Source organism: Taudactylus pleione, unplaced genomic scaffold, assembly GCF_031769625.1.
Source record: "Taudactylus pleione unplaced genomic scaffold, aTauple2 ptg000634l, whole genome shotgun sequence".
In the NCBI taxonomy this organism is placed as follows: Eukaryota; Metazoa; Chordata; class Amphibia; order Anura; family Myobatrachidae; genus Taudactylus; species Taudactylus pleione.
This window is the reverse complement of record NW_028285036.1, coordinates 4105277-4121255: the sequence shown is the minus strand read 5'-3', so window position 1 is coordinate 4121255 and position 15979 is coordinate 4105277.

Genomic DNA, 15979 nt, shown 5'->3' with positions numbered 1-15979 from the left:
GGGTTACTGTGATCGCTGGTCCTGTATATGCTGGAATTATGACACACAATACACTATGTTTGACACATATAATGGGTTACTATGATCGCTGGTCCTGTAAATGCTGGAATTATGACACATAATACACTATGTACGACACATGTATTGGGTTACTGTGATCGCTGGTCCTGTGTAGCCTGGAATTATGACACATAATACACTATGTATACACATATAATGGGTTACTATGATCGCTGGTCTTGTATATGCTGGAATTATGACACACAATACACTATGTATGACACATATAATGGCTTGCTATGATCGCTGGTCCTGTATATGCTGGAATTATGACACATAATACACTATGTATGACACATATATTTTTGGTTACTGTGATCACTGGTCCGGTGTAGGCTGGAATTATGACACATAATACACTATGTATTACACATATAATGGCTTACTATGATCGCTGGTCCTTTATATGCTTGAATTATGACACATAATACACTATGTATGACACATATAATGGGTTGCTATGTTCACTGGTCCTGGATATTCTGGAATTATGACACATAATACACAATGTATGACATATATAATGGGTTACTGTGATCGCTGGTCCGGTGTAGGCTGGAATTATGACACATAATACACTATGTATACACATATAAAGGGTTACTGTTATCAGTGGTCCTGTATATGTTGGAATTATGACACACAATACACTATGTATGACACATATAATGCGTTACTATGATCGCTGGTCCTGTATATGCTGGAATTATGACACATAATACACTATGTTTGACACATATAATGGGTTACTATGATCGCTGGTCCTATGTAGGCTGGAATTATGACACACAATACACTATGTAGGACACATATAATGGGTTACTATGATCGCTGGTCCTTTATATGCTTGAATTATGACACATAATACAGTATGTATGACACATATATTGGGTTACTGTGATCGCTGGTCCGGTGTAGGCTGGAATTATGACACATAATACACTATGTATACACATACAATGGGTTACTGTGATCACTGGTCCTGTATATGCTGGAATTATGACACATAATACACTATGTATGACATATAATGGGTTACTGTGATCGCTGGTCCTGTATATGCTGGAATTATGACACACAATACACTATGTATGACACATATAATGGGTTACTGTGATCGCTGGTCCTGTATATGCTGGAATTATGACACACAATACACTATGTATGACACATATAATGGGTTACTATGATCGCTGGTCCTGTATATGCTGGAATTATGACACATAATACACTATGTATGACACATATAATGGGTTACTATGATCGCTGGTCCTGTATATGCTGGAATTATGACACATAATACACTATGTATGACACATATAATGGGTTACTATGATCGCTGGTCCTATGTAGGCTGGAATTATGACACACAATACACTATGTATGACACATATAATGGGTTACTATGATCGCTGGTCCTGTATATGCTGGAATTATGACACATAATACACTATGTATGACACATATAATAGGTTACTATGATCGCTGGTCCTATGTAGGCTGGAATTATGACACACAATACACTATGTATGACACATATAAAGGCTTGCTATGATCGCTGGTCCTGTAAATGCTGGAATTATGAAACATAATACACTATGTATGACACATATAATTTTGGTTACTGTGATCGCTGGTCCGGTGTAGGCTGGAATTATGACACATAATACACTATGTATACACATATAATGGGTTACTGTGATCGCTGGTTCTGTATATGCTGGAATTATGACACATAATACACTATGTATGACACATATAATGGGTTACTGTGATCGCTGGTCCTGTATATGCTGGAATTATGACACACAATACACTATGTTTGACACATATAATGGGTTACTATGATCGCTGGTCCTGTAAATGCTGGAATTATGACACATAATACACTATGTACGACACATGTATTGGGTTACTGTGATCGCTGGTCCTGTGTAGGCTGGAATTATGACACATAATACACTATGTATACACATATAATGGGTTACTATGATCGCTGGTCTTGTATATGCTGGAATTATGACACACAATACACTATGTATGACACATATAATGGCTTGCTATGATCGCTGGTCCTGTATATGCTGGAATTATGACACATAATACACTATGTATGACACATATATTTTTGGTTACTGTGATCACTGGTCCGGTGTAGGCTGGAATTATGACACATAATACACTATGTATTACACATATAATGGCTTACTATGATCGCTGGTCCTTTATATGCTTGAATTATGACACATAATACACTATGTATGACACATATATTGGGTTACTGTGATCGCTGGTCCGGTGTAGGCTGGACTTATGACATATAATACATTATGTATACACATATAATGGGTTACTGTTATCAGTGGTCCTGTATATGCTGGAATTATGACACATAATACACTATGTATACACATATAATTGGTTACTGTGATCACTGGTCCTGTATATGCTGGAATTATGACACACAATACACTATGTATGACACATATAATGGGTTACTATGATCGCTGGTCCTGTATATGCTGGAATTATGACACATAATACACTATGTATGACACATATAATGGGTTACTATGATCGCTGGTCCTATGTAGGCTGGAATTATGACACACAATACACTATGTATGACACATATAATGGCTTTCTATGATCGCTGGTCCTGTATATGCTGGAATTATGACACATAATACACTATGTATGACACATATATTTTTGGTTACTGTGATCGCTGGTCCGGTGTAGGCTGGAATTATGACACATAATACACTATGTATATACATATAATGGGTTACTGTGATCGCTGGTCCTGTATAAGCTGGAATTATGACACATAATATACTATGTATGACACATATAATGGGTTACTATGATCGCTGGTCCTATGTAGGCTGGAATTATGACACACAATACACTATGTATACACATATAATGGGTTACTATGATCGCTGGTCCTTTATATGCTTGAATTATGACACATAATACACTATGTATGACACATATATTGGGTTACTGTGATCGCTGGTCCGGTGTAGGCTGGAATTATGACACTTAATACACTATGTATACACATATAATGGGTTACTGTGATCACTGGTCCTGTATATGCTGGAATTATGACACATAATACACTATGTATGACATATAATGGGTTACTGTGATCGCTGGTCCTGTATATGCTGGAATTATGACACACAATACACTTTGTATGACACATATAATGGGTTACTGTGATCGCTGGTCCTGTATATGCTGGAATTATGACACATAATACACTATGTATGACACATATAATGGGTTACTATGATCGCTGGTCCTGTATATGCTGGAATTATGACACATAATACACTATGTATGACACATATAATGGGTTACTATGATCGCTGGTCATATGTAGGCTGGAATTATGACACACAATACACTATGTATACACATATAATGGGTTACTGTTATCAGTGGTCCTGTATATGCTGGAATTATGACACATATTACACTATGTATACACATATAATGGGTTACTATGATCGCTGGTCCTGTATATGCTGGAATTATGACACATAATACACTATGTATGACACATATAATGGGTTACTATGATCGCTGGTCCTATGTAGGCTGTAATTATGACACACAAAACACTATGTATGACACATATAATGGCTTGCTATGATCGCTGGTCCTGTATATGCTGGAATTATGACACATAATACACTATGTATGACACATATAATTTTGGTTACTGTGATCGCTGGTCCGGTGTAGGCTGGAATTATGACACATAATACACTATGTATACACATATAATGGGTTACTGTGATCGCTGGTCCTGTATATGCTGGAATTATGACAAATAATACACTATGTATGACACATATAATGGGTTACTGTGATCGCTGGCCCTGTATATGCTGGAATTATGACACACAATACACTATGTTTGACACATATAATGGGTTACTATGATCACTGGTCCTGTATATGCTGGAATTATGACACACAATACACTATGTATGACACATATAATGGGTTGCTATGTTCACTGGTCCAGTATATGCTGGAATTATGACACATAATACACTATGTATGACATATATAATGGGTTACTATGATCACTGGTCCTGTATATGCTGGAATTATGACACACAATACACTATGTATGACACATATAATGGGTTACTGTGATCACTGGTCCTGTATATGCTGGAATTATGACACACAATACACTGTATGACACATATAATGGGTTACTGTGATCACTGGTCCTGTATATGCTGGAATTATGACACATAATACACTATGTATGACACGTATAATGGGTTACTATGATCGCTGATCCTATGTAGGCTGGAATTATGACACACAATACTCTATGTAGGACACATATAATGGGTTACTATGATCGCTGGTCCTTTATATGCTTGAATTATGACACATAATACACTATGTATGACACATATATTGGGTTACTGTGATCGCTGGTCCGGTGTAGGCTGGAATTATGACACATAATACACTATGTATACACATATAAAGGGTTACTGTGATCTCTGGTCCTGTATATGCTGGAATTATGACACATAATACACTATGAATGACACATATAATGAGTTACTGTGATCGCTGGTCCTGTATATGCTGGAATTATGACACATAATACACTATGTATGACACATATATTTTTGGTTACTGTGATCAATGCTCCGGTGTAGGCTGGAATTATGACACATAATACACTATGTATTACACATATAATGGGTTACTGTGATCACTGGTCCTGTATATGCTGGAATTATGACACATAATACACTATGAATGACACATATAATGAGTTACTGTGATCACTGGTCCTGTATATGCTGGAATTATGACACATAATACACTATGTATGACACATATAATGGGTTACTATGATCGCTGGTCCTATGTAGGCTGGAATTATGACACACAATACACTTTGTATGACACATATAATGGGTTACTATGATCGCTGGTCCTGTATATGCTGGAATTCTGACACATAATACACTATGTATGACACATGTATTGGGTTACTGTGATCGCTGGTCCTGTGTAGGCTGGAATTATGACACATAATACACTATGTATACACATATAATGGTTTACTTTGATCGCTGGTCCTGTTTATTCTGGAATTATGACACATAATACACTATGTATGACACATATAATGGGTTACTGTGATCACTGGTCCTGTATATGCTGGAATTATGACACATAATACACTATGTATACACATATAATGGTTTACTTTGATCGCTGGTCCTGTATATGCTGGAATTATGACACATAATACACTATGTATGACACATGTATTGGGTTACTGTGATCGCTGGTCCTGTGTAGGCTGGAATTATGACACATAATTCACTATGTATACACATATAATGGGTTGCTATGTTCACTGGTCCTGTATATTCTGGAATTATGACACATAATACACCATGTATGACATATACAATGGGTTACTGTGATCACTGGTCCTGTATATGCTGGAATTATGACACATAATACACTATGTATGACACATATATTTTTGGTTACTGTGATCACTGGTCCGGTGTAGGCTGGAATTATGACACATAATACACTATGTATTACACATATAATGGCTTACTATGATCGCTGGTCCTTTATATGCTTGAATTATGACACATAATACACTATGTATGACACATATATTGGGTTACTGTGATCGCTGGTCCGGTGTAGGCTGGAATTATGACACATAATACACTATGTATGACACATATAAAGGGTTACTGTTATCAGTGGTCCTGTATATGTTGGAATTATGACACACAATACACTATGTATGACACATATAATGGGTTACTATGATCGCTGGTCCTGTATATGCTGGAATTATGACACATAATACACTATGTATGACACATATAATGGGTTACTATGATCGCTGGTCCTATGTAGTCTGGAATTATGACACACAATACACTATGTAGGACACATATAATGGGTTACTATGATCGCTGGTCCTTTATATGCTTGAATTATGACACATAATACACTATGTATGACACATATATTGGGTTACTGTGATCGCTGGTCCGGTGTAGGCTGGAATTATGACACATAATACACTATGTATACACATATAATGGGTTACTGTGATCACTGGTCCTGTATATGCTGGAATTATGACACATAATACACTATGTATGACATATAATGGGTTACTGTGATCGCTGGTCCTGTATATGCTGGAATTATGACACACAATACACTATGTATGACACATATAATGGGTTACTGTGATCGCTGGTCCTGTATATGCTGGAATTCTGACACACAATACACTATGTATGACACATATAATGGGTTACTATGATCGCTGGTCCTGTATATGCTGGAATTATGACACATAATACACTATGTATGACACATATAATGGGTTACTATGATCGCTGGTCCTGTATATGCTGGAATTATGACACATAATACACTATGTATGACACATATAATGGGTTACTATGATCGCTGGTCCTATGTAGGCTGGAATTATGACACACAATACACTATGTATGACACATATAATGGCTTGCTATGATCGCTGGTCCTGTATGTGCTGGAATTATGACACATAATACACTATGTATGACACATATATTGGGTTACTGTGATCGCTGGTCCGGTGTAGGCTGGAATTATGACACATAATACACTATATATACACATATAATGGGTTACTGTAATCAGTGGTCCTGTATATGCTGGAATTATGACACATAATACACTATGTATACACATATAATGGGTTACTGTGATCACTGGTCCTGTATATGCTGGATTTATGACACACAATACACTATGCATGACACATATAATGGGTTACTATGATCGCTGGTCCTGTATATGCTGGAATTATGACACATAATACACTATGTATGACACATATAATAGGTTACTATGATCGCTGGTCCTATGTAGGCTGGAATTATGACACACAATACACTATGTATGACACATATAATGGCTTGCTATGATCGCTGGTCCTGTAAATGCTGGAATTATGAAACATAATACACTATGTATGACACATATAATTTTGGTTACTGTGATTGCTGGTCCGGTGTAGGCTGGAATTATGACACATAATACACTATGTATACACATATAATGGGTTACTGTGATCGCTGGTCCTGTATATGCTGGAATTATGACACATAATACACTATGTATGACACATATAATGGGTTACTGTGATCGCTGGTCCTGTATATGCTGGAATTATGACACACAATACTCTATGTAGGACACATATAATGGGTTACTATGATCGCTGGTCCTTTTTATGCTTGAAATTATGACACATAATACACTATTTATGACACATATATTGGGTTACTGTGATCGCTGGTCCTGTATATGCTGGAATTATGACACACAATAGACTATGTATGAGACATATAATGGGTTACTGTGATCACTGGTCCTGTATATGCTGGAATTATGACACACAATACACTATGTATGACACATATAATGGGTTACTGTGATCTCTGGTCCTGTATATGCTGGAATTATGACACATAATACATTATGTATGACACATATAATGGGTTACTGTGATCGCTGGTCCTGTATATGCTGGAATTCTGACACATAATACACTATGTATGACACATATAATGGGTTAATATGATCGCTGGTCCTATGTAGGCTGGAATTATGACACACAATACACTTTGTATGACACATATAATGGGTTACTATGATCGCTGGTCCTTTTTATGCTTAAATTATGACACATAATACACTATGTATGACACATATATTGGGTTACTGTGATCGCTGGTCCTGTGTAGGTTGGAATTATGACACATAATACACTATGTATGACACATATAATGGGTTACTATGATCGCTGGTCCTGTATATGCTGGAATTATGACACATAATACACTATGTATGACACATATAATGGGTTACTATGATCGTTGGTCCTATGTAGGCTGGAATTATGACACACAATACACTATGTATGAGACATATAATGGCTTGCTATGATCGCTGGTCCTGTATATGCTTGAATTATGACACATAATACACTATGTATGACACATATAATTTTGGTTACTGTGATCGCTGGTCCGGTGTAGGCTGGAATTATGACACATAATACACTATATATACACATATAATGGGTTACTGTGATCGCTGGTCCTGTATATGCTGGAATTATGACAAATAATACACTATGTATGACACATATAATGGGTTACTGTGATCGCTGGTCCTGTATATGCTGGAATTATGACACACAATACACTATGTTTGACACATATAATGGGTTACTATGATCGCTGGTCCTGTATATGCTGGAATTATGACACATAATACACTATGTATGACACATATAATGGGTTACTATGATCACTGGTCCTGTATATGCTGGAATTATGACACACAATACACTATCTATGACACATATAATGGGTTGCTATGTTCACTGGTCCTGTATATGCTGGAATTATGACACATAATACACTATGTATGACATATATAATGGGTTACTATGATCACTGGTCCTGTATATGCTGGAATTATGACACACAATACACTATGTATGACACATATAATGGGTTACTGTGATCACTGGTCCTGTATATGCTGGAATTATGACACACAATACACTGTATGACACATATAATGGGTTACTGTGATCACTGGTCCTGTATATGCTGGAATTATGACACATAATACACTATGTATGACACGTATAATGGGTTACTATGATCGCTGGTCCTATGTAGGCTGGAATTATGACACACAATACTCTATGTAGGACACATATAATGGGTTAATATGATCGCTGGTCCTTTATATGCTTCAATTATGACACATAATACACCATGCATGACACATATATTGGGTTACTGTGATCGCTGGTCCGGTGTAGGCTGGAATTATGACACATAATACACTATGTATGACACATATAAAGGGATACTGTGATCACTGGTCCTGTATATGCTGGAATTATGACACATAATACACTATATATGACACATATAATGGGTTACTATGATCGCTGGTCCTGTATATGCTGGAATTATGACACACAATACACTATGTATGACACATATAATGGGTTACTGTGATCGCTGGTCCTGTATATGCTGGAATTATGACACATAATACACTATGTATGACACATATAATGGGTTACTGTGATCGCTGGTCCTGTATATGCTGGAATTATGACACATAATACACTATGTATACACATATAATGGTTTACTTTGATCGCTGGTCCTGTATATGCTGGAATTATGACATATAATACACTATGTATGACACATATAATGGGTTACTATGATCGCTGGTTCTGTATATGCTGGAATTATGACACACAATACACTATGTATGACACATATAATGGCTTGCTATGATCGCTGGTCCTGTATATGCTGGAATTATGACACATAATACACTATGTATGACACATATATTTTTGGTTACTGTGATCAATGGTCCGGTGTAGGCTGGAATTATGACACATAATACACTATGTATACACATATAATGGTTTACTTTGATCGCTGGTCCTGTATATGCTGGAATTATGACACATAATACACTATGTATGACACATATAATGGGTTACTGTGATCACTGGTCCTGTATATGCTGGAATTATGACACATAATACACTATGTATACACATATAATGGTTTACTTTTATCGCTGGTCCTGTATATGCAGGAATTATGACACATAATACACTATGTATGACACATGTATTGGGTTACTGTGATCGCTGGTCCTGTGTAGGCTGGAATTAAGACACATAATACACTATGTATACACATATAATGGGTTACTATGATCACTGGTCCTGTATATGCTGGAATTATGACACACAATACACTATGTATGACACATATAATGGGTTGCTATGTTCACTGGTCTTGTATATTCTGGAATTATGACACATAATACACTATGTATGACACATATATTTTTGGTTACTGTGATCACTGGTCCGGTGTAGGCTGGAATTATGACACATAATACACTATGTATTACACATATAATGGCTTACTATGATCGCTGGTCCTTTATATGCTGGAATTATGACACATAATACACTATGTATGACACATATATTGGGTTACTGTGATCGCTGGTCCGGTGTAGGCTGGAATTATGACACATAATACACTATATATACACATATAATGGGTTACTGTTATCAGTGGTCCTGTATATGCTGGAATTATGACACATAATACACTATGTATACACATATAATGGGTTACTGTGATCACTGGTCCTGTATATGCTGGAATTATGACACACAATACACTATGTATGACACATATAATGGGTTACTATGATCGCTGGTCCTGTATATGCTGGAATTATGACACATAATACACTATGTATGACACATATAATAGGTTACTATGATCGCTGGTCCTATGTAGGCTGGAATTATGACACACAATACACTATGTATGACACATATAATGGCTTGCTATGATCGCTGGTCCTGTAAATGCTGGAATTATGAAACATAATACACTATGTATGACACATATAATTTTGGTTACTGTGATCGCTGGTCCGGTGTAGGCTGGAATTATGACACATAATACACTATGTATACACATATAATGGGTTACTGTGATCGCTGGTCCTGTATATGCTGGAATTATGACACATAATACACTATGTATGACACATATAATGGGTTACTGTGATCGCTGGTCCTGTATATGCTGGAATTATGACACACAATACACTATGTTTGACACATAATGGGTTACTATGATCGCTGGTCCTGTATATGCTGGAATTATGACACATAATACACTATGTATGACACATATAATGGGTTACTGTTATCAGTGGTCCTGTATATGCTGGAATTATGACACACAATACACTATGTATACACATATAATGGGTTACTGTGATCACTGGTCCTGTATATGCTGGAATTATGACACACAATACACTATGTATGACACATATAATGGGTTACTGTGATCACTGGTCCTGTATATGCTGGAATTATGACACACAATACACTGTATGACACATATAATGGGTTACTGTGATCACTGGTCCTGGATATGCTGGAACTATGACACATAATACACTATGTATGTCACGTATAATGGGTTACTATGATCGCTGGTCCTATGTAGGCTGGAATTATGACACACAATACTCTATGTAGGACACATATAATGGGTTACTATGATCGCTGGTCCTTTCTATGCTTGAATTATGACACATAATACACTATGTATGACACATATATTGGGTTACTGTGATCGCTGGTCCTGTATATGCTGGAATTATGACACACAATACACTATGTATGACACATATAATGGGTTACTGTGATCACTGGTCCTGTATATGCTGGAATTATGACACACAATACACTATGTATGACACATATAATGGGTTACTGTGATCTCTGGTCCTGTATATGCTGGAATTATGACACATAATACACTATGTATGACACATATAATGGGTTACTGTGATCGCTGGTCCTGTATATGCTGGAATTCTGACACATAATACACTATGTATGACACATATAATGGGTTACTATGATCGCTGGTCCTATGTAGGCTGGAATTATGACACACAATACACTTTGTATGACACATATAATGGGTTACTATGATCGCTGGTCCTTTTTATGCTTAAATTATGACACATAATACACTATGTATGACACATATATTGGGTTACTGTGATCGCTGGTCCGGTGTAGGCTGGAATTATGACACATAATACACTATGTATGACACATATAATGGGTTACTATGATCGCTGGTCCTGTATATGCTGGAATTATGACACATAATACACTATGTATGACACATATAATGGGTTACTATGATCGCTGGTCCTATGTAGGCTGGAATTATGACACACAATACACTATGTATAACACATATAATGGCTTGCTATGATCGCTGGTCCTGTATATGCTGGAATTATGACACATAATACACTATGTATGACACATATAATTTTGGTTACTGTGATCGCTGGTCCGGTGTAGGCTGGAATTATGACACATAATACACTATGTATACACATATAATGGGTTACTGTGATCGCTGGTCCTGTATATGCTGGAATTATGACAAATAATACACTATGTATGACACATATAATGGGTTACTGTGATCGCTGGTCCTGTATATGCTGGAATTATGACACACAATACACTATGTTTGACACATATAATGGGTTACTATGATCGCTGGTCCTGTATATGCTGGAATTATGACACATAATACACTATGTATGACATATATAATGGGTTACTATGATCACTGGTCCTGTATATGCTGGAATTATGACACACAATACACTATGTATGACACATATAATGGGTTACTGTGATCACTGGTCCTGTATATGCTGGAATTATGACACACAATAAACTGTATGACACATATAATGGGTTACTGTGATCACTGGTCCTGTATATGCTGGAATTATGACACATAATACACTATGTATGACACGTATAATGGGTTACTATGATCGCTGGTCCTATGTAGGCTGGAATTATGACACACAATACTCTATGTAGGACACATATAATGTGTTACTATGATCGCTGGTCCTTTATATGCTTGAATTATGACACATAATACACTATGTATGACACATATATTGGGTTACTGTGATCGCTGGTCCGGTGTAGGCTGGAATTATGACACATAATACACTATGTATGACACATATAAAGGGATACTGTGATCACTGGTCCTGTATATGCTGAAATTATGACACATAATACACTATATATGACACATATAATGGGTTACTGTGATCGCTGGTCCTGTATATGCTGGAATTATGACACACAATACACTATGTATGACACATATAATGGGTTACTGTGATCGCTGGTCCTGTATATGCTGGAATTATGACACATAATACACTATGTATGACACATATAATGGGTTACTGTGATCGCTGGTCCTGTATATGCTGGAATTATGACACACAATACACTATGTATGACACATATAATGGGTTACTATGATCGCTGGTCCTGTATATGCTGGAATTATGACACATAATACACTATGTATGACACATATAATGGGTTACTATGATCGCTGGTCCTATGTAGGCTGGAATTATGACACACAACACTCTATGTAGGACACATATAATGGGTTACTATGATCGCTGGTCCTGTAAATGCTGGAATTATGACACATAATACACTATGTATGACACATGTATTGGGTTACTGTGATCGCTGGTCCTGTGTAGGCTGGAATTATGACACATAATACACTATGTATACACATATAATGGTTTACTTTGATCGCTGGTCCTGTATATGCTGGAATTATGACATATAATACACTATGTATGACACATATATTTTTGGTTACTGTGATCAATGGTCCGGTGTAGGCTGGAATTATGACACATAATACACTATGTATTACACATATAATGGGTTACTGTGATCACTGGTCCTGTATATGCTGGAATTATGACACACAATACACTATGTATGACACATATAATGGGTTACTGTGATCTCTGGTCCTGTATATGCTGGAATTATGACACATAATACACTATGTATGACACATATAATGAGTTACTGTGATCACTGGTCCTGTATATGCTGGAATTATGACACATAATACACTATGTATGACACATATAATGGGTTACTATGATCGCTGGTCCTATGTAGGCTGGAATTATGACACACAATACACTTTGTATGACACATATATTGGGTTACTATGATCGCTGGTCCTGTATATGCTGGAATTCTGACACATAATACACTATGTATGACACATGTATTGGGTTACTGTGATCGCTGGTCCTGTGTAGGCTGGAATTATGACACATAATACACTATGTATACACATATAATGGTTTACTTTGATCGCTGGTCCTGTATATGCTGGAATTATGACACATAATACACTATGTATGACACATATAATGGGTTACTGTGATCACTGGTCCTGTATATGCTGGAATTATGACACATAATACACTATGTATACACATATAATGGTTTACTTTGATCGCTGGTCCTGTATATGCTGGAATTATGACACATAATACACTATGTATGACACATGTATTGGGTTACTGTGATCGCTGGTCCTGTGTAGGCTGGAATTAAGACACATAATACACTATGTATACACATATAATGGGTTGCTATGTTCACTGGTCCTGTATATTCTGGAATTATGACACATAATACACTATGTATGACATATATAATGGGTTACTATGATCACTGGTCCTGTATATGCTGGAATTATGACACATAATACACTATGTATGACACATATATTTTTGGTTACTGTGATCACTGGTCCGGTGTAGGAAGGAATTATGACACATAATACACTATGTATTACACATATAATGGCTTACTATGATCGCTGGTCCTTTATATGCTTGAATTATGACACATAATACACTATGTATGACACATATATTGGGTTACTGTGATCGCTGGTCCGGTGTAGGCTGGAATTATGACACATAATACACTATGTATACACATATAAAGGGTTACTGTTATCGGTGGTCCTGTATATGTTGGAATTATGACACACAATACACTATGTATACACATATAATTGGTTACTGTGATCACTGGTCCTGTATATGCTGGAATTATGACACACAATACACTATGTATGACACATATAATGGGTTACTATGATCGCTGGTCCTGTATATGCTGGAATTATGACACATAATACACTATGTATGACACATATAATGGGTTACTATGATCGCTGGTCTTATGTAGGCTGGAATTATGACACACAATACACTATGTAGGACACATATAATGGGTTACTATGATCGCTGGTCCTTTATATGCTTGAATTATGACACATAATACACTATGTATGACACATATATTGGGTTACTGTGATCGCTGGTCCGGTGTAGGCTGGAATTATGACACATAATACACTATGTATACACATATAATGGGTTACTGTGATCACTGGTCCTGTATATGCTGGAATTATGACACATAATACACTATGTATGACATATAATGGGTTACTGTGATCGCTGGTCCTGTATATGCTGGAATTATGACACACAATACACTATGTATGACACATATAATGGGTTACTGTGATCGCTGGTCCTGTATATGCTGGAATTATGACACACAATACACTATGTATGACACATATAATGGGTTACTATGATCGCTGGTCCTGTATATGCTGGAATTATGACACATAATACACTATGTATGACACATATAATGGGTTACTATGATCGCTGGTCCTGTATATGCTGGAATTATGACACATAATACACTATGTATGACACATATAATGGGTTACTATGATCGCTGGTCCTATGTAGGCTGGAATTATGACACACAATACACTATGTATGACACATATAATGGCTTGCTATGATCGCTGGTCCTGTATATGCTGGAATTATGACACATAATACACTATGTATGACACATATATTGGGTTACTGTGATCGCTGGTCCGGTGTAGGCTGGAATTATGACACATAATACACTATGTATACACATATAATGGGTTACTGTTATCAGTGGTCCTGTATATGCTGGAATTATGACACATAATACACTATGTATACACATATAATGGGTTACTGTGATCACTGGTCCTGTATATGCTGGAATTATGACACACAATACACTATGTATGACACATATAATGGGTTACTATGATCGCTGGTCCTGTATATGCTGGAATTATGACACATAATACACTATGTATGACACATATAATAGGTTACTATGATCGCTGGTCCTGTATATGCTGGAATTATGACACACAATACACTATGTATGACACATATAATGGCTTGCTATGATCGCTGG